Below are 20,823 nucleotides of genomic sequence, written 5' to 3'. Positions count from 1 at the left end.
GAAATGATGCCTCAAACAGTTCATAGAGTGAAATGAGGCCTTCAACAGTTCATAGAGTGAAATGAGGCCTCCAACAGTTCGTATAGTGAAATGATGCCTCAAACAGTTCATATAGTAAAATGATGCCTCAAACAGTTCGTATAGTGAAATGATGCCTCAAACATTTCTTAGAGTGAAATGAGGCCTCCAACAGTTCATAGAGTGAAATGAGGCTTCCAACAGTTCATAGAATGAAATGATGCCTCAAACAGTTCATATAGTGAAATGATGCCTCAAACAGTTCATAAAGTGAAATGAGGCCTCCAACAGTTCATAGAGTGAAATGAGGCTTCCAACAGTTCGTATAGTGAAATGATGCCTCAAACAGTTCGTATAGTGAAATGATGCCTCGAACAGTTCATAAAGTGAAATGATGCCTCAAACAGTTCGTATAGTGAAATGATGCCTCAAACAGTTCATAGAATGAAATGATGCCTCAAATAGTTCATATAGTGAAATGATGCCTCAAACAGTTCATAAAGTGAAAGATGCCTCAAACAGTTCATAAAGTGAAATGATGCCTCAAACAGTTCATAGAGTGAAATGATGCCTCAAACAGTTCATAGAGTGAAATGATGCCTCAAACAGTTCATAGAGTGAAATGATGCCTCAAACAGTTCATAGAGTGAAATGATGCCTCAAACAGTTCATAGAATGAAATGATGCCTCAAACAGTTCATAGAGTGAAATGATGCCTCAAACAGTTCATAGAGTGAAATGATGCCTCAAACAGTTCATAGAATGAAATGATGCCAGTTCATAGAGTGAAATGATGCCTCCAACAGTTCATAGAGTGAAATGATGCCTCCAACAGTTCATAGAATGAAATGATGCCTCCAACAGTTCATAGAGTGAAATGATGCCTCAAACATTTCATGGAGTGAAATGATGCCTCAAACAGTTCATAGAGTGAAAATATGCCTCCAACAGTTCATAGAGTGAGATGATGCCTCAAACAGTTCATATAGTGAAATGATGCCTCGAACAGTTCGTATAGTGAAATGATGCCTCAAACAGTTCATAGAGTGAAATGATGCCTCAGACAGTTCATAGAGTGAAATGATGCCACAAACAGTTCATGGAGTGAAATGAGGCCTCAAATTATAAAGTGAAATGAGGCGTCAAACAGTTCATAAAGTGAAAGATGCTTCAAGCAGTTCATTTATTGAAATTATGCCTCAAACAGATCATATATTGGAATTAAGCCGCAAACAGTTGATATTTTGAATTGATGCCTCAAACAGGTCAGATTATGAAATCATGCAATCAGTATATATATTGAATAGATGCCTCAGACAGTATATATAGTGAAATGATGCCTCATTTAGATGATACGTCATACTTAGATGATTAAGACTTGGTGAAATGCCAACTGCAACTTGTTGATTTAAACCAGATTACCTCATCCTACTTTGTGACAAGACAAAAGCTCTTATTAAAACAAAGGTGTCATGTATTTTTCAGATTTTTAAAGGTAAATTGAAACTGGAGTTTTAACAAAGTGTTGCCTCATTGCAAAAATGTTCTACGATACTTTGTTAATTTATATACAGTTACGTCAGTTTTACACAGAGGAGACAAAATACAAACTGTTTTATGCGTAATCATTAAGATTGTGCTGTATAGAAGATTGTGGGTAGATTTTGAAGGACCACAAAATGTATGATAAAGTCTTTTCTTCTTTGTTTTTTTCCCATATTTTGTAAGATTTATTTGTTTTAACTGAAATTCTATATATATATTTAAAGAATAAGGTTTGGACTGTAATTTGACCCATGTCTTCCCCTATATCAGATCCTTGTATTGGATTTATCGAGCATCGCCATCACTGCAAAGATGTAATAATACATCCAGAGAAAACAAATTCTACTTCAAAGATTAAAAAAATTGATACAATTTGTTACTTTTTCTTGCTTCAGCAGACTCTCTGTTTTGAACATCGGTTAGAAAATTGTATTGGTTGTAAACTGAACCGTGTGCTTCCAACAGGTCTATATCTGATAATCACAAAATCTCTTTGCTGCATCATTTTTAAACAAAAGCATGAGGAAATAGAAACTTGATTTTTTGCGATGCAAAGATTGATACTTGTAACTCTTCCTTAGTTTTTATACGTTTTGAAATTTTACCCCAAAATTGTTTTGTTTTTTTTATATTGCAGTTAGTGCGAACAATGAAATAACTTGCTTTAAACAGATCATTTTCAACTTAAGCATTATACATTTCTTTTAAAGATCTTTCTTTATCGATGAATGTTTCATATGATTCGAAAATATAGATGTTCAATCTCTGAAATATAGATGTTCAGCCCAAACTAGTTTTCATGCCATGTATGTCAGATGCTACTCCCAGAATTCACCTTTAAAGCCATGTTTAAGTTAACGGAGATTGGCTGCTGGAGCTACAGGCATTCAATCTGAATGGTGTAATGCATTGGAGTAACATTTATTTCCATACCATCCATGTTATCATGGTATTTTCTTCTATATCATGAGGGACTTCTTTAAGTGTCATACTTAACTATCATTATCTCATAACAACTTCTGTTTCTGTATTATTTCTCATTGACAACCACTGTCCAGTTGTTGGAAAGTTTAACCAGTTGTTAAACTAACAGCCAGTTAAATTTTGATTCAAAATACTATTCTTGGTAGGAAACACTAGACAAGTATGATCCTTTGATTTTATTGTATAGATTTTTCAGTGTTCATAATTCTTACTGCATACATTCGTTTTTCTAAGTCTTCTGAAATGTCGAATTGTAACCCTAAAAGTTAAACGACCGTTAGCTAATCTCCTGTTAAAGTTTCTAACAACTGGAAACATATTGCGAAGTTCTGGACTATTTCCTCTTTGTTTGATTTCATACTTCTATACTGGCTAAGTTTTTTGTTTTAATTTCTTGAGATGTTCAGAGTATAGTTATATGCTGTCACTCTTCTGTACCTATCTTCATTTTTAGCTCCACTATTCGGAGAATAGGGGGGCTATTCTACTTGCCCCGGCGCCAGCGTCGGCGTCAGCTTTCTTGGTTAAAGTTTTTCGGCAACCTTTGTTTTTCTATCATATCTTTGTTACTATTGCTTATATCTTACTGTAACTTCACATAAACATTGTCCAGTATGCAAACAAAATATGTGCTGGGGCTGGGCCCATTATACATAAGGTCAAGGTCACCAAGGTGTTATACTTAGGTTATTTGTAAGGTTAAAATTTTCGGCAACCTTTGTTTTTCTGTCATATCTTTGTTGCTATTGCTTATATCTTACTGTAACTTCGCATTAACATTATCCAGCATACAAACAAAGTATGTGCAGGGGCTGGCCCAATATACCCAAGGTCAAGGTCACCAAGCTGTTAAACTTAAGTTATTTTTAAGGTTAAAGTTTTTCGGCAACCTTTGTTTTTCTGTCATATCTTTGTTACTATTGCTTATATCTTACTGTAACTTCATATAAACATTGTCCAGCATAAAACAAAGTATGTATAGGGGCTGGGCCCATTATACCCAAGGTCAAGGTCACAAAGTTGTTATACTTGGAATTATTTTCACGTTAAACTGTCGAAAGCTTCGTTCATAGACATATATTTGGTACTTTAAAAGATAATGACTTGAAATTAAAAATATTTCTTTATAATCATCATCTGCATCTGTGGTTATATTCCCCATAACTTTAATTGTATTTTTGACAGAATTATGCCCCTTTCTTACTTAAAGTGTTTTGGCAATCTTCGCTTTCTGGATATAACTTTAGTACAATATAAGATAAAGACTTGAAACTTAAAATGTATTTTTATCATCATCATCTGCATTTGTGGTAACAATCTCCATAACTCTGATTTGTATTTTTGACCAAATTTTGCCCCTTTCATACTTAAACTTTTTGACAAACTTTGTTTTCTGCACATAACTTTGGTACTATATAAGATTATGACTTGAAACTTAAAATATATCTTTACCATCATCATCTGCCTTTTTGTGGTAACAATCCCAATAGCTCTAATTTGTGTTCTAGACAGAATTATGCCCCTTGGTGTATCTTCCTTTTAAAGTAGAGGTCTCGTATTGAGACATATATTCATTTATCTGTAAAATCGCCGAATAATGGAGTGCGCTGTCTTACGGACAGCTCTTGTTCTGTTTAATTGTGAACTATCTTGAGTTTACTTTTTTACTTATCAGACTTTCTTCACATTAGCTTCAGGTGCCCAGTTGTCTCATGGTACAACCATGGTTGACCATAGTATACCATAGGCCATATAAGCATTGGTTTACCTGCAATCATTATTCTGGTAAAGGATGTCTCAGAATATGGATCTACCTCAGTACCAATACCTATTACATAGTTGCTTTTCACATTGGCACAAAGTGCTCATGTTTAGCTTATAGGAATCATTAGATGGCCATCGTCTGTCCATCGTCTACAGTTTCTTGAAAGAACATCTCGTACTAAACCACGAAGCCAGTTTCCACCAAACTTCACAGGAATGTTCTTTTTGGTGGGTTCCTTCTAGATTCCTTCAATTCTAGGTCATCCTTGCAGAATTCTGGTTGCTATGGCAACCAATAAGGAAAGCAATATTCCTTTGGTGACTCGCCCAAATTCCTTCAAGCCATATTGATTTATTACTTGCATGACTATCAACCAGAATTGTTCAAGAAAGCTGTGAAACTTAGGTTAGCAAACTAGAGCCATTATGGCCCTCTTGCTTCTTGATTACATATTCAACACTCTGACATTTTCTCTTTAAACTATATTACCAGTTTGTCATTGAGTATTAATCTTTCATCTTTATCAGATATATTCATCATTCATCCTGTGCAGGTCATTTCTGAAAGGATTCTATCAAAAGAGCATAAAAGCATGCCATAACACATAAACACTGTTCTGCAACACTGAGTCAATAAGAGCAAACCACTTAAACTCTACCAAAATAGAAGTTCCCCTTGCAGGTATGTTATGATTGTTCCCAGAAAACAGCCCTCCCAAAGGTAGGTCTACACTGAACATCTAACTTTTGTTTGAAGGAAATGATGGTTAAATGTAGTCCAACAATATTTCATTGGTTTCTAACTAGTACCAATTTCTTCTCCACAAGTAACTAACAACAACCTCACATGGCACGGAGTTGGACAGTTCATGACTGTGGAGTATAACTTCAACAATCATATTGTCATAGAATCTATAAGAGACTACAGTTTAGGTAATTGCAAATAGTCGGATTTGCAGATTGAAAATGCACCGCAATATTAAACTCGTTTAATTTTGTGGGCATAAAATTTTGTGGTTTTGGTCATAACGGCAAGTTCGTGGTGATATGAATTCGTGGATTTCAACTTTTGAACATAAAATGAACGGGAATTTTACTTGTTTGTTGGGGTTAAATTTTGTGGATTGACTCAACCACGAACTCCAAGAAAATTAGTCCACCATGAATATTAATGATTTCACAGTACGTTCCGAAGAAAACAAATTACAAGTCATAAATTCCTTTCATAATATCCTCTCTTCCTTGTCAAATACCCTTTTCTAAAACTGTGTTACAGAAACAAAAAGATTTTTTTAACAGACAATCCCTCTACCTGAAGGTGTTTATTCCCTGAGTCAGTAAGTCTTCAATGAAACCTTACGTATAAACATTCAAGCGGAAATAAGACATATGAGAAATATCATAATAAAGTATGCAATGTCTATATTAGATGAGAGATGAAATAATTTCACAAAATGATGTCTATAACAGTTGGTTCAGAAAAACTCAAGCAGCTGTCAGCGCTTTCTCTTTTGAAATGTACCGTAGCTTCGTTTTGAAGTGAAGTGGTTATTTAGAAAGTTTTCCCTCATTTTATTGCAGAAACACTTCCAAAGTGAAAAAAATTGCCTATTTACCATTAAACATGCAAATTTTTCTCGGCTAGATTTAACTGAGATGGAAAAGATATTAGCTGTGTAATGCTTAAATGAATTTGAAATTTTGTCAGAACTAAAATACTTAGAAACAACATAACCATTAGTTTTGCTTTACATCGTAGTGCAAAGAGGGGCTCTGTAATGATATCCATTGGAGTGCCTTGGTTGCCAGTCTGTGCCTGTAATAATATCAATTTGAGCGCCTTGGTTGCCAGTCTGTGCCTGTAATAATATCAATTTGAGCGCCTTGGTTGCCAGTCTGTGCCTGTAATAATATCAATTTGAGCGCCTTGGTTGCCAGTCTGTGCCTGCAATAATATCAATTTGAGCGCCTTGGTTGCCAGTCTGTGCCTGTAATAATATCAATTTGAGCGCCTTGGTTGCCAGTCTGTGCCTGTAATAATATCAATTTGAGCGCCTTGGTTGCCAGTCTGTGCCTGTAATAATATCAATTTGAGCGCCTTGGTTGCCAGTCTGTGCCTGTAATAATATAAATTTGAGCGCCTTGGTTGCCAGTCTGTGCCTGTAATAATATAAATTTGAGCACCTTGGTTGCCGGTCTGTGCTTGTTATAATATCATGCTCAGTGTGGTACTCTGGTTGCCAGTCGCACGGCAATAATGTCCAATAATAGCTTTGTACAGTTGAACATTAAAACAGAAATAAATATTGAAATAGAAATGGTAGATAAAGATAATGTATATAAATTAGAATCGTGAACGAAACTAGATAAACTGAGTAAGTCTGTCTAATTTAGGAGTATGTACCAAGAACTCAGAGACTTTGAACAATTGATCAGCACCAAAGTTTCTGTTTTCTGTGGCATGTTGGCAACAGTACGATACAGATGTAAGAGATTTATTCTGTTGCTTCCGCTACAAGTTGCCAACTCGTGATATATGGAGACATAAAAAACATCCAAACTTGAATGGAAATCATGTGTGTTTGGACAAATGGTTGTTTTCAAAACAGTGATCAATGAAAGTGGTGTTTGGTTTGAACAGATTTTTATGTAAAACCCTAAAACTAAAGAAGTTGTCAAAGTGTTGTTTTTTATGTCAGCTAGTGACATCAGCTTTGATTATTATAGCTTCCACTGAAAACCTACAAATTCAGGGAATTCTTATTTCATATTTTAAAGAAATTTTAAGTCATTTAAACATGATGACTAAATTTTTATAATGACATTAAAACTATGTAAAGAAATTTTTTATCCTGGGTCCTATTTAAAGTTAAAACCCTAGTTTCGAAACCAGTCTAAATCGCAAGATTACACTGACTGTTTCTTATCACAGTCTAGAAAATGACCAATGACAATATGGCATTTTAAGACCAGGTTTCCAAACTTAACTCTAACCCATCCTTCTGATTCGTCATCTGAATCCTTCAGTGATACTCGGACAGATTTGAAATCTATTAATGAAATTTAAGAGCACCAGCAGCCATCTTGAAATTCTGGGTAAACACTTAAAAAAAGACAATAAAGTCCCTTAGTAACCTATTTATACCTATGTAAGAGAAGTTTAGGAGGTGGTATGTTGGAGCCACCATATTGATGCTTCCATCCGTCCATCTATGCATGCGTCTGTATGATAACTTCTGAAAGGTTCATTTTAGGTTCACAGGTATGTAATCATAAAGTGCAGATCAAGGGTAATTTTCATTACAGTCTGTAGTTATGGCCCCATTTTTACTAAAGCAAAATGTTGATTTCTGTTTGAAAGGATGAATGGATGGAATTCATTTTCGATAGCAACTACTGCAAGCTGAGTTTGATTCTGGTAAATCCACCAATTTTTGATAGTTATCCCCATTATTTTGGTAAAATTTGGTTGTCGGTTCGGTTACACTTGAAAAGATGAATAGATTGAATTTACTTTTGGTAGACAGGTACATAATGAAGGATAAGGTTTGATTTCAGTTTCAATCCATCAGTTTTTGGTAGAGTTATGGCCCCTTTCTAGCACGAAATTCTACAATATGAAAGATGTCCATAACTCTTGAGTTTACCTAGTAAAGGTCTTTATTTTGTACAAGACGGTGGTGTTATGTAGGTATTCTTCAGTGCAGTTCTAGTTCCACCTTGTAAAATATACAGTCTTCAAGTTCTTTCTTTTCTCTGTGTATTTTAAATGTGCTTACGCAATGAAATATGAGATGGTTCTCGGTGATATTATGTTCTCTTTTGGTTTATTAAATTGAAATTATGTCTGCCGTTGTAAGTTTTGTATTTTATTTTTAATAGATATAGTAAGGACATGACTTTCTCAGGTTGTATAACTCTCAAGCTTTTTTAGCTCACCTGAGCACAAAGTGTTTATGGTGAGCTATTGAGATCATGTTGTATCTGTCAAGTTTGTCCGTCCGTCATCAACAATTGTGTTTAAATGATATCTGCCCCAAAACCACTGAATAGATTTTGATGAAACTTGGCGTGGGTATTTCTTAGGTGGTTCTCTACCAAAGTTGTTCAAATGGTTCCACTTGGTTGCACATAGGGGCAACCAGAGCTAAAAATAGAAAAATCTTCAAACAACATCTCCTTCTAAATCAATGGTCTGATTTTGAAATAATTTCACACAAATAGTCCTTATGTCACCCTCTACCAAGATTGTTCAGATTATACTAATCCATCAAAAACATGGCCGCCAGGGGGTGTGGTCACTTTTCCCTATATGTATATAGTGGAAATTTAAAGAGAACTGCTAACCCGATTTTAAAACAATTTTACACAAATGGTCCTTGTGTGACCCTCTACCAAGATTATTCAAGTTATTCAGATCTGTCAAAAAACATGGCTGCCAGGGGGCGTGGTCACTTTTCCCTATATGTATATTGTAGAAACTTAGAAAATCTTCTTGTATAAAACTGTTACCAGATTTTAAAATAATTTCTTGTATAAAACTGTTAGCTCGATTTTAAAAGAATTGTCCTTGTGTGACCTTCTACAAATACTGTTCAAATTTTTCTGATTTATCAAAAAAAGCCCTCTTTCAAAGTTGTTGTAATGGTTCTGGTTCATTGAACATATGGGTCGTTTTTGTTAAAAATAGGTTTTCAGCTATCAGACTTTAACATTTTTTTTCTCTAGAGCTTTAGTTTATACATAATTTATTTTAGATCGATTGTGAAGAAAGTTCTACAACTTATATTAATCACTCTCGACACCTCATTCCTGATGGAATCCATCATCACGAGGGTATGAGAGAAGAGGCCAGTTTCCCTTTTAATACTGAACGCAAAGCAAGAGAGCTACTGGTACCATTTTTCATGTCTTTGGTATGACGCGGCCGGGGATCTAACCCAATAGGCCTCCCGCACTCAAAGCAGACGCTCAACCACTAGGCTGTCGAGGCGGTACTCTCTACAGCTTTGATAATTGGCATGTGATATAAGGGTGTGACTCTCTACCATCATTGTCCAAATTATTGCCCTAAGGTCAAAAATGGCCATGCCCCTGTGTGTGACATGTACTTACTATAGGCTTATGTTTGAAAATTTCTATGAATCAGTAATAGCTTAGAGCCTTGATATTTGGCATGTGATATCAGATTTGTACTGTCTACCCTAATTGTTCAAATTATTGCCCTAGGTTCAGAAATGTATGTGACATGTTAGAATGTAGGCTAACATAGAAGAAATCTAAATGTACCATTACGTTATATAAACACATTAAAAGCCTTGTAGGCAGGTGAGCACTTTAGGGTCAGTGACCATCTTTCTTTTTTTTTCTTTTTTCATTTTCCATTCAGGGGAATATATTGGAGGTTATTTGATGACCTTGTCATATATATATAGGCATCAGTGCAAACAGTGTATCTGACCCTTTTGCCCTGTTCAAGTTAGCAGTGTATTACAAAAAAGCTGAATTTGTAGATGCAAAACAACTTGATGTTAATTTCAAAATTTTATGAAATAATAAAACATTTTTATACTGCCAAACTCAAAACCCAATTCAGTGCATGTATTAGGCATTGATTTTCTGACATTATGTGACAGTAAGAACAAAAATACTTCCAATACTACTCATGCACTTTCTGTATAAATGTTCTTGGGCGTAAAATTTCATTTTGTAGTTTAATCTTTCAGGAAGCAGGCACTGTCCAAACAGGAAGTTGAATTATGGGATATGACAAGAGATAGAGAGCAGACGTGTGCCATGGAGACAGATGTCTACAGATGTTGAGAACTTGTGGCAGGAGAAAACTGAAGTCTTCATAAAATATAAAAATGATTTTTATAGGGCAAATCATGTAAGTTGAGTCAGGGCAATGAAATCAATCAGCCACTGTTGCTGTCCATCAAAAACAGGCATTTCTCTACATCATATCTCTATATAAATTACTCAAAACCTAGTGCTAAACAACAATTATTTAAGACTGAAGCAGTTGAGATTATGTAAATGTAAAAACAAAATGTTTTAGATACCGTTCATAAAAGTTTGCAAAAGCTTCTTGCATTATTCTGCGCTAAATTGTTCAGAAGTTCATTCACCTACTCTTCTGCATATTTCCCTATTGCAAAATTAATATAGCACATAAATTAAATGATTTTTTTTTTTTACTTGATGGTAAACTCTGGTATTTGAAAGATTACTTATGTGATATCAATTAGCATTTGTTTTACAAGTCACCAATTTTGAGAGAAACACAATTTATTTATAATTCCAGAAAAAAAATTCCGTATCAGCAGTATTTGTATAAAAATTTACTTTCTTGAAAAAAAAATTGAATATGTTGAATTCTTAAGTGTGCCAGAAATCTGATTGCTGCTTAAAAAAAGAGCTTATCGCCTCTTCTAAGTAGTTTAAAAGTGTGAAGTTTTTCACTTTTATAATAAAAATGCCAGGCGCTGGCCGCCAAATGTTTGGTACTTGTTGTAAGTGCACTGTTAGTAATAACGTTTTCTGGCATCTTTTGTGGTTTTAAAAACAAGATTAAAAGCCAGGTCAGATTCTTATTAAATTTTGATCTGGATTTAATAGGTTAAAGACATAAGGAGAACATTGATGGGTTGATAGAGTTTATTGAGGGTATTGTTTTACAAAAATCAAGAGAAAAATAAAATGAACGTTAATCTGACACTGTTGTGCCTGTGTATTTTACTAAATTGGAACCACATGTCTAAGTTACTTGCTTGTTAATACCAAAAAAATTGAGAGGGACATTTGATTTTTTTAAAGTTTAATTTTAGAAAAGATTTTGTCTAGTGTCTAAGTGTGGGATGTATTTAAAGGTGGTCAGTCAGATTTTGGTTAAGACACAGATGCATTCAAAGCTTCAACATTGATCATGTATGCTTATTTGAATTCACTTAGCACTAAATACGAGCAAATATAAAAATAAATAGTGTAATTTATACTTCTTTGGTACAAGTTAGATTCCCTTTGTAGGTGTTTTTAAAATTTCATTTTCCTATCCTGATTGCCCAGCCAAGGTAAGAGTTATGTTTCATAAATTTGATAAACACATTTTGCCCAAGGAATTATATAAATATAAGACCTGTTGTATTATATTTGTTAAATCTTTGCATTAACAAGTTTGAAAAAATTATTAGCTCCCTTCACATTCCTTATACTGCCACAGACAAATACCTCTGGTATTGTCATAGACACAGTCACAAATATTGTTACAAATATACCGCTCAGAACCATTGAAGACACGGTCAAGAGTACTGTCACAGATGCGGCCCATGGCATTGTCATACACAGTCGCTTGTGTTGTTACAAACACAATCCTTTGTATTGTTACAGACACAGCATCCAGTATTGACACAAACACAGCCTTCAGAATTGTTGCTGACACAGTCCCTGCTATTGTCACAGACCCCCACCCCACTCGCCAGTATTGTAACAGGGACATCATCAAATCATGTCACAGACATGGCATTTAATATTGTAACAGACACAGCATCCAGTATTGTCACAGACATGGCATTTAATATTGTAACAGACACAGCATCCAGTATTGTCACAGACATGGCATTTAATATTGTAACAGACACAGCATCCAGTATTGTCACAGACATGGCATTTAATATTGTAACAGACACAGCATCCAGTATTGTCACAGACATGGCATTTAATATTGTAACAGACACAGCATCCAGTATTGTCACAGACATGGCATTTAATATTGTAACAGACACAGCATCCAGTATTGTCACAAACATGGCATTTAATATTGTAACAGACACAGCATCCAGTATTGTCACAAACATGGCATACAGTATTGTCACAGACACAGCATCCAGTATTGACACAGTATCAAGGCATCCAGTATTTCTTAGATGCAGCATCCAGTATTGTCACAGACATGGTATCCAGTATTTCACAAACATGGCATCCAATATTGTCACAGATAAGGCATCCAGTATTGTCACAGACAGCATCCAGTATTGTCACAGACAGCATCCAGGATTGTCACAGACATGGCATTTAGTACTGTCACAGAGGCAGCATCCAGTATTGTCACAAACATGGCATTTAGTGTTGTCACAGACAAGGCATCCAGTTTTGTCACAGACACAACATCCAGTATTGTCACAGACATGGTATCCAGTAGTATTGTCACAGACACATCATCCAGTATTGTGACAGACATGGCATCCAGTATTGCCACAGACATGGCATCCAGTAGTATTGTCACAGACACATCATCCAGTATTGTGACAGACATGGCATGCAGTATTGGCACAGACATGGCATCCAGTATTTAAACAGACACAACTCCCAGAATCATTACAGACACTGCCCCCAGTTACACTGTAGAGGAAATGTGGTGGTGCTGGCATAGTGTTACATTTTTTAACTGAAATGACTTATTTGCAGAGTTTTGAGGTCATTCCCTGATTTGAGGTCAAGTTCAAGGTTACAGTCCAATCCCAGTATTTATTATATAATTGTTCTTTATGGCTGTTGTGCCTTGGGACTAACGAAACCCAAGGTTTCAGTATGAAAAGAAATATGGTGGCTTTTCTTAACTTCATCATAAAATATTGAACTATAAAACAGAAGCAATAGTTGTACATTTAAAAAAAAGGATTTAAAGGAGGTGTGCTAATTGAATGTGTATTCATTTGAACACTTAATTAAAGTAAATTTAATTCTTCTAAAGCCCTTGGGAGATACTCAGTGCCTTAATTAGTAATTTCAGTTTAATTTATTAAGTGTAATAGCAAGTGATGGTAATTAAATTGGCCATTACTGGGCAATTTCTTGTCAATTTCAAGTGAAATTTCCAGTACACACAAAGGAATCTGTTTAAAATTAGATAAAATTGTTTTCTACAATCTGAGGCACTGCAGAATCATAGTGATTACACTTGTAATGCTAAAGATTGCCATTTGGACTGTGTAGGTTGAAAGATGATAAGATGAAATTATTGGTCCATTGTGGCCCAGTGATTTGAACCGTTTGTCCCTGGTTGCTATCCAATACTAGTATTGATTCTAGTCATACCGTTCTTCCTATAGGGAAACAGTTGTACTACCTAGGTTCCTGCCCATAAATTCAAGGGCTCCTTAAAGCACCTAAAGATGTCCAGTATCAAGTGTGGACTCGTGGAGAAGGTGAGGACCACTCTTCCAAAAACTTAGTTTAAACACAGACAGGTGTTAGTTCAACCCTGATTTGAGTTGCCAATTACACGATATAAATTTAGTTTGTATTCAGTAAGCGTTCAATAGTAGATAAAATTATTAAAATACTAGTAAAACTAAACATAGTTGAGGATTTTGTCCAGATAATTTATAATTATATCAAGTTGAAAACTGTCATGTGGCCTTAGGTGCAATAGAAACTCAAAGCACAAATTAAAACAATATTCAGAATGGAAATATAATATGAAGGTAGACAAGATTCTTTGTACATAAGACAGTGGAGTGGCTACAACATCCAAGGATTGGAGAGGAAGTGTGAAGGAATAAAATTCACATTTATTTGAAGCTTCACCAGTTTTCTAAACCTAGAAGATTTATTTATTTCAATATTTAGACCAATGGCTCCTTTGGAAATAAAGTTCAATGTGAAGATGATGGGAAATAAGTAGCCCTTCCTGTCATAAAGCTTTGCAGTGTTTGAACTTTGATTAGTAGAGCCTACGGTCAAACAGATGTGTGAACTGGGGTAGGATATCACATCCACTTGAAAATTGCCATAGGTGCTGGTCATTTTTATCATTTTAGAATAAATCTGGAAGTACTTATACTTCCCAGTTTTAAATTTTGGAGGGAAAAATTTGCCCATTTTTTTACAGGAACAATTTTGTTTTTGAAAAGAAAAAAAAAGATTAATGTCCATTAAAATGGTCGAGAGATGCTTGAGATATGAAGTATTCACATCTTTCCTCTGTTGTACATAATATTAAAATAGCAATCAAAGCTTTCAGCTAAAAGTTCTTTCTGATTGAATTTGTTGAAAATTAGTAAATGTTCTTGAAAATAATGCATTCTCCCATGCTTGTTTTGAATATGATAAAATACTAAAAGGTAAAAATTATGATAGAACTCCTACAGTGACATTTACCTGGAGATAGTTGTAAACAATGCCACACACACCTCATAATTACTACCCTCATTTAGTAACAAAAACAATCCTACTTGATGAATAAAATGCAAAATAAAAAGATGCAAAAAGTTGTAATGTAACATTATTTATAAACTGATAACGAAGACTGGTACAAGTTGTTCAGAATATTTTCATGTTGGAGGGTAAAATCTACAAAACAGAAATATATCATTTTGTAAATAAACATTTGATATATCTACTTTATCATATAGGTACAAGTATCTACCTACTGTTTTATCTTTTTATGCTACTCATCTCCTACTTACACAGCTAATTGTTTTTGATTGAATCAACAAACAGCGTGATTGACAGTCATTTCGATTCCTATCAGCTATAATTGAAATTTAAGATGTTTCTTTTCCTTAGATAGTTTTTTATGTAGTATCTTTGAGCTAGTTTTACTTCCAATAAAATTCTTTGAGCATATTTCTCTCTCTTCTGCTCATTTCATATGCATGCTGGGTATATACTGTCATCTTTTAGGGGTTTTTTTCTAACAATTATATTTTAATATAATATAAATAGGTTATGACCTTTTTCAGTATTCTGATATTTACAGATACAGTCGACATCGTACATGCGGCCGCCTGTATTAAGCAACTTTTTTATTAAATGACGGCTTCAAATTGCACCTGAACGTTTTTGCTATATAAATGCATTTTTCATTTAGCAACCACATAAAACCTCACCAGCAGGTACATTTGGTCTGCAAAATATATCTATTAAGCGACTGTTTGCAAAACTTCCCTTCGGTCATTTTTACACTGGTATAATAGGTGGACATACTGTTTGATTAGTTAAAGTAAAATCCTTAGTTTCTGTTCGAACGTGACATGTTTTTGATAATTTGTACATATTAAGGTTTAGCAGTATATCACAAAACAACAGATTTTTTTAGCGAATGAACAGCATCTTGACACACAACTTATCTGTCCAATACGTTCTGTCCCACAGAGTTGGATACTTAAAATATTCTAAATGAGTTGTCCCCCTTTAAATAAGAATGCCATTTGTAAAGAAATAAATGTAAACAATTGTAAAAACGATGTTGTACCTAGTTATGTAAAGTTTAAACACTCGCACGATATTGCAAATGCATCAAAACGAAGACATGTAACAGCTTTTTAAAAATGGTGAGTTTTTAAAGGCACTGGACTGTCCAGAAGTGTGGCCCCTTCATGTAGCCCTTTTCCGGAATTCAATACATATATGAATAAACTGACAATGGTTTTGTACAGTAATATAAATGTTTTATATGCCGTTATATTTTATTGTAAAACAATGCTTTCTTTCTATGATTTGATGACGTTCGAACTTTTTTTCTCCGAAACATGGACCTATACCTTAATATATTTCTAAAGTAATTCATCACAGAAACCTACCGGATGTTATCGTTATACATGTATTAATTACATTTAGCAAATGGACATCAAAACGACATGCTACCTGGCCTCTGTTGTCACTTTGGAATTTTAGAGACACTGGATATATTTCATTGAAACTGAACATCTTCAGTATGTCTAGAATACATTTTTGCAACTGAGTTCTATTTAGTGACCATCTTGGTAGTCCCTTGGGTGGTCGTTTAATACAATGTCTACTGTGTTGTCTATCAATAAAACTTAATTATCAAGTTTTAACTATAATACATGTACCTACATTTTTCCACATGACAGTTTCTATTTTTCTTTTCTTGGAATTTTAATCATCATGTGCTATCTATCACAGCAACAGATGTTTATAGATTATTATATACTCCTGCTTTCATAGGTTTTTGGACTTTTATTTGAAATTCAACTTGATACAGATAGGTACAGAGATACATATTTACTTAAAACAGAAGATAATGCACTACAAATCTTAACATATTTAAACTTTTGAAGAACTGACAAGACCGTAGTGCCAGACAAGAAGAAGCTCCAGTTCCAGAATCTTCCGTGGTTCTTCAGTGTGCCTATCTCAGTAGAGAGAGCGTTGGTCTACAGATCGTGGGGTCGCGAGTTTGATCCCCGGGCGGGGCATATGTTCTCCGTGACGATTTGATAAAAGACATTGTGTCTGAAATCATTAGTCCTCCACCTCTGATAATTCATGTGGGGAAGTTGGCAGTTACTTGCGGAGAACAGGTCTGTACTGGTACAGAATCCAGGAACACTGGTTAGGTTAACTGCCCGCCGTTACATAACTGAAATACTGTTGAAAAACGGCGTTAAACACAAAACAAACAAACAAACAATCTTCAGTGTGCCAGGTGTACCCATACATGAACTCTTATCCCAAAATGTTAGTGAGTTTGTTTTTTGTTGGAGGAATGGGGGCTTAAACTCACGATTCCGGGTTTCGTAGTCAGACAGTGTTACTACAGAACCACTATGTCCCTCTTTCAACAGAACTAACAGTATTCTCCACAAATTAGCTGACAACTTGCCCACAGGATTTTCAAATAAATATGCAGATTTTATTTCCTGTTCAGTATCAAAAACAGTTCATGTTGAAAATTTGTTATTCATCTCACCATGATACACTAGCAAACTAAAATATAAATGAAAAAAAAAACAATTATGAAATGCACTTAACTTAATAGCTTGTTAAGTATTACCATTTAAATTGAGTGATTTCTATGCTTTCAGGCAAAATGATTTTATCTTTATATTTATGACAGATGAAGTGGAGGATTTAAAGTACTTCAACAACATTAACTAATTGTATTACAGTTCACAAAATTTACCGTGATACAACTTTTTGTGCCCCCCCCCCCCCCCCCCCCCCCCCCCCCCCCCCCCCCCCCCGCATGAGTGGTGGGGGCATATAGATTTGCTCTTGTCCGTGCGTCCGTCTGTCCGAAGTTCGAGACACGCCTAGCTCAAAAAGTATTTGATATAAATTGATGAAACCTTGCATGAGTCTTTATCATGATATGAACTTACGCACCTCCTATTTTTCGTCTTGCTTCACCCCCTATTTTTAGAGTTATTGCCCCTGAAATAGTCAAAAATGCACATTTTCACCTTGTGACAAGCCTAGCTCAAAAAGTATTTGATATAGATTCATGTAACCTTGCATGAGTCTTAATCATGATATGAACTTGCACATCTCCTATCTTTAATTTGGGTCTGCGCCTTATTTCTAGGGTTATGGCCCATGAAATAGTCAAAAATGCACATTTTCACCTTGTGACACGCCTAGCTCAAAAAGTATTTGATATAAATTGATGAAACCTTGCATGAGTCTTTATCATGATATGAACTTGCGCACCTACTATTTTTCATCTGGGTCCGCCCCCAATTTCTAGAGTTATGGCCCCTGAAATAGTAAAAAAATGCACATTTTCACCTAATTATGTGCCTCACTCAGAAAGTATTTAAATTAAATTCATGAAACCTTGTTTGAGTTTTTATCATAATGTGACCTTGCACACTTGGAATTCTTCTTGAGAATTTTAGCGTTTATTACAGAGTTATGGCCCTTGAAATAGCCAAAATAGTGGATTTTTTGTTTGTGATGCTCATAGCTCAAAAAGTATATGGTATAGAATAATGAATCCTTTTCATAATTTTTTTTTGAGGCCCCATTAAGACTGCAAACATTTGAATTATTTCCCCTTATTTGTGACAAATGTACCAGTGGGGAGGGGGTGGGGGGCACACCTTGTGTCCTACAGACACATTCTAGTTTTTAAAATGTGACGGAAGAAGGTATTGTTACATAGTGCATATTTGATTAACTTATTGATCAAAGAATTGATAACTGTTAGTCGTGTGCAATAGAATTATCTTAATTTGTTGGGAAATGACTTTAATATCTTTCAATTTTATAAAGCCGATGCTTCGCCGTTTATTTCTAGACCGTGTAAGCACGAAATAAGGACAATTGGGATAAAAGTGATGTTATTTCTTTTGTCATCATAAAAGCAAAAATCTGGTATATGACAGAATGTGCATGCTTTCTCATTCCATAAATAGCAACGGTGTATGATTTCATTCAAAATACTACAATGTATACTAGATTCTGTTAGATAATTCGCCTGAAATCTAAATGTGCAAATGCAAATTTGCCCAGTCCTACATACTTCCCTCCAATGAAATATGTCTATATCACACTATTTTGTTTACTGTTGGTAGCGGAAAGTCATTTAATTATATCATTTCCTGTCCTGTAAAAGCTTTTGTGTTGATAAGTAACAATTTAAATACTGGATATTAAGATATCAATTCAAATTTTATCCTGAAATCTTGCCCTCGAGTAAGTACGACTTAAATGTCATACTGTGATGCATAGTTTACTAGCTAACAAGAGAAAATTGTCAGATGAAAAATGATTCATAAAAGAAAAAAAGATGACGGAAAAAAGAAAGAAAAAGAAAAATGTAGCTGCAAGTATGTAGCAGTGCTGTTATTCTAGAAATGGTGTATCAGATATTGTCAAAACATGCTTTAATTGTCTGTAATTTTAAATATGTGATATTTTTTGTTGGGAATCGGGGTCAAATTTCAGTTTTGATTTGAATCATAATCACTTTCAGTTTATACAATTTAGCTAGCCAGAAATAGTACATTTTCATGTTATTTCATGTCATTTGATTTGTTTTTTCAATTATTCAAATTAAGAGCAAGGAAGCAGGATCTTTAGTCTTTGTTAACAAAGACAATTTACTGCAAATTGGCATCTCACTGTCAATTTAAAGCATTATTACTTTGAAATCTGGGGTAAAAAAATCTATGCACAATACAAAAAACTGATAAATGAGACAGGTTGTCTTTGGAAAATGAATTGCTGAGAACAGTAATTTTGTTAAATTTCTTCCCTTAATGTACTGAGTTAATGAATCCTGGATAATCTGTAGCCAAAGTAGAAGTGTCAACTTGTGCTTTAACCTTTCTATAATGGACTGGTCCATAATTCAATTTAAGCAATACCATTTATTATTTGAAGGGATGTGCAGGCTGATTTTGGTCTGCACTGGCCGCAGAGGCAGAATCACTTGCTGCCAGCAGGCTAAAGGTTAAAAAGATACATGAATTTTCTCTAAGGAGAAGGCCAAGCCTACTGTCCCTATAACAGAAAAAAAGCCCTGAATAAGTAATTTATTAGCAAATGATGTTTTTTTTTAAAGATTTTTTATTACATCCTTTTGTCTTTATTAATAAGAAGACTGATTGTGCCCACAGGTTAAGGTGAACAATGTTGTGAAGTTTCGGTGTGTGTTTGTGATGGGCCTTAAGCAGTTTTTGACACAATATTAATGAGGGGTACACCAACGTGAAATGACCCCATTCATCGTCATTTGTCTGGCCTGCAATTGACAATAAAGATGGTGACACTGAGACAAATGGAAGTCATCTTTCAACAACATTGTTACTGTATGCAGTTTGAGCTTAAAGGACATTCTTACTATATTTGATACAGTTTTTGCAGTCTGAGGTTAAACGATATTGTTGCAGTATTTATTTTGGACAGTTGTCATTATTTAAGTACAGTATTAGTTAATTTTTTGTGCAGCTTCATTTTTGAAACTTTAGGGACATTGGTATTTTGTATATTTTGTCAGTTGGCTGGAGGTTTTAGATTATCAATATATTTTGTGTATTTTAGGCAGTTTAACAAGTGAGACAGTGTTGCAGAATGGCAAACAAACTCTTGGAAGGTTGGAGAACAAAACATTGAGGCAGGATGACAAAACCCATTTGCTAAATAGGATGGTAGAATTCCCAAGTCAAGCACTTTGAACATTAAACAAGTTGTTCAGGCAGAATGACAAAACTAAATGCTTTGAATATAACAAAAATAAGATGGCAGAATGCTGAAAGCTAAACACGGAATGTTGAGAAACAAGACGAGGCAGAATGCTGATAGCCAAATGCTCTGAATGTTGAGAAACAACATAGTAAAATGCCACAAGCCAAAAAAACAAGTTGAAGGTTAAGGAACAAGAGTATAAAACAGAATGACTAAACCAAAATCAAACAAAATTACAGAAGGCCAACAAGTTAAGAAACAAGCCATTGAAGCATAATGGCAATACCAAAAAGACAAAACCCAAAGATTTTAACTTCAAAAAACAAGATGGCAAAAACCACGTTGAGACGGTTAATAGACATGGAATGTCCATTTAGGTTGTATCATCAGTTTATAGACATGGAATGTCCATTTAGGTTGTATCAACAGTCTACAGACATGGAATGTCCATTTAGGTTGTATCAACAGTCTGCAGACTTGGAATGTCCATTTAGGTTGTATCAACAGTTTACAGACATAAAATGTCCAGCTGGGTTGTATCCAGTCTATTGACATGTTTAAGGCTGAAAAATG

The 20,823-nt window shown here is 34.7% G+C and overlaps 1 long non-coding RNA gene across 1 annotated transcript in view; it reads left to right on the top strand.

Annotated features, from left to right (window-relative positions):
- The window catches only part of LOC123546566 (uncharacterized), a 99,533-nt gene extending 79,065 nt beyond the window's left edge, over positions 1–20,468 (top strand). The window contains exons 5-6 of the long non-coding RNA XR_006685507.2: positions 10,038–10,201; positions 20,107–20,468. This is a non-coding gene — a long non-coding RNA (uncharacterized LOC123546566). The remainder of the gene's footprint in view (positions 1–10,037; positions 10,202–20,106) is intronic.
- Positions 20,469–20,823: the final 355 nt, after the last annotated feature.

The sequence above is a fragment of the Mercenaria mercenaria genome, chromosome 9, assembly GCF_021730395.1.
Source record: "Mercenaria mercenaria strain notata chromosome 9, MADL_Memer_1, whole genome shotgun sequence".
NCBI lineage: Eukaryota > Metazoa > Mollusca > Bivalvia > Venerida > Veneridae > Mercenaria > Mercenaria mercenaria.
Note: the sequence above shows the minus strand (reverse complement) of the source record. Positions and strands in the feature narration are given on the sequence as shown.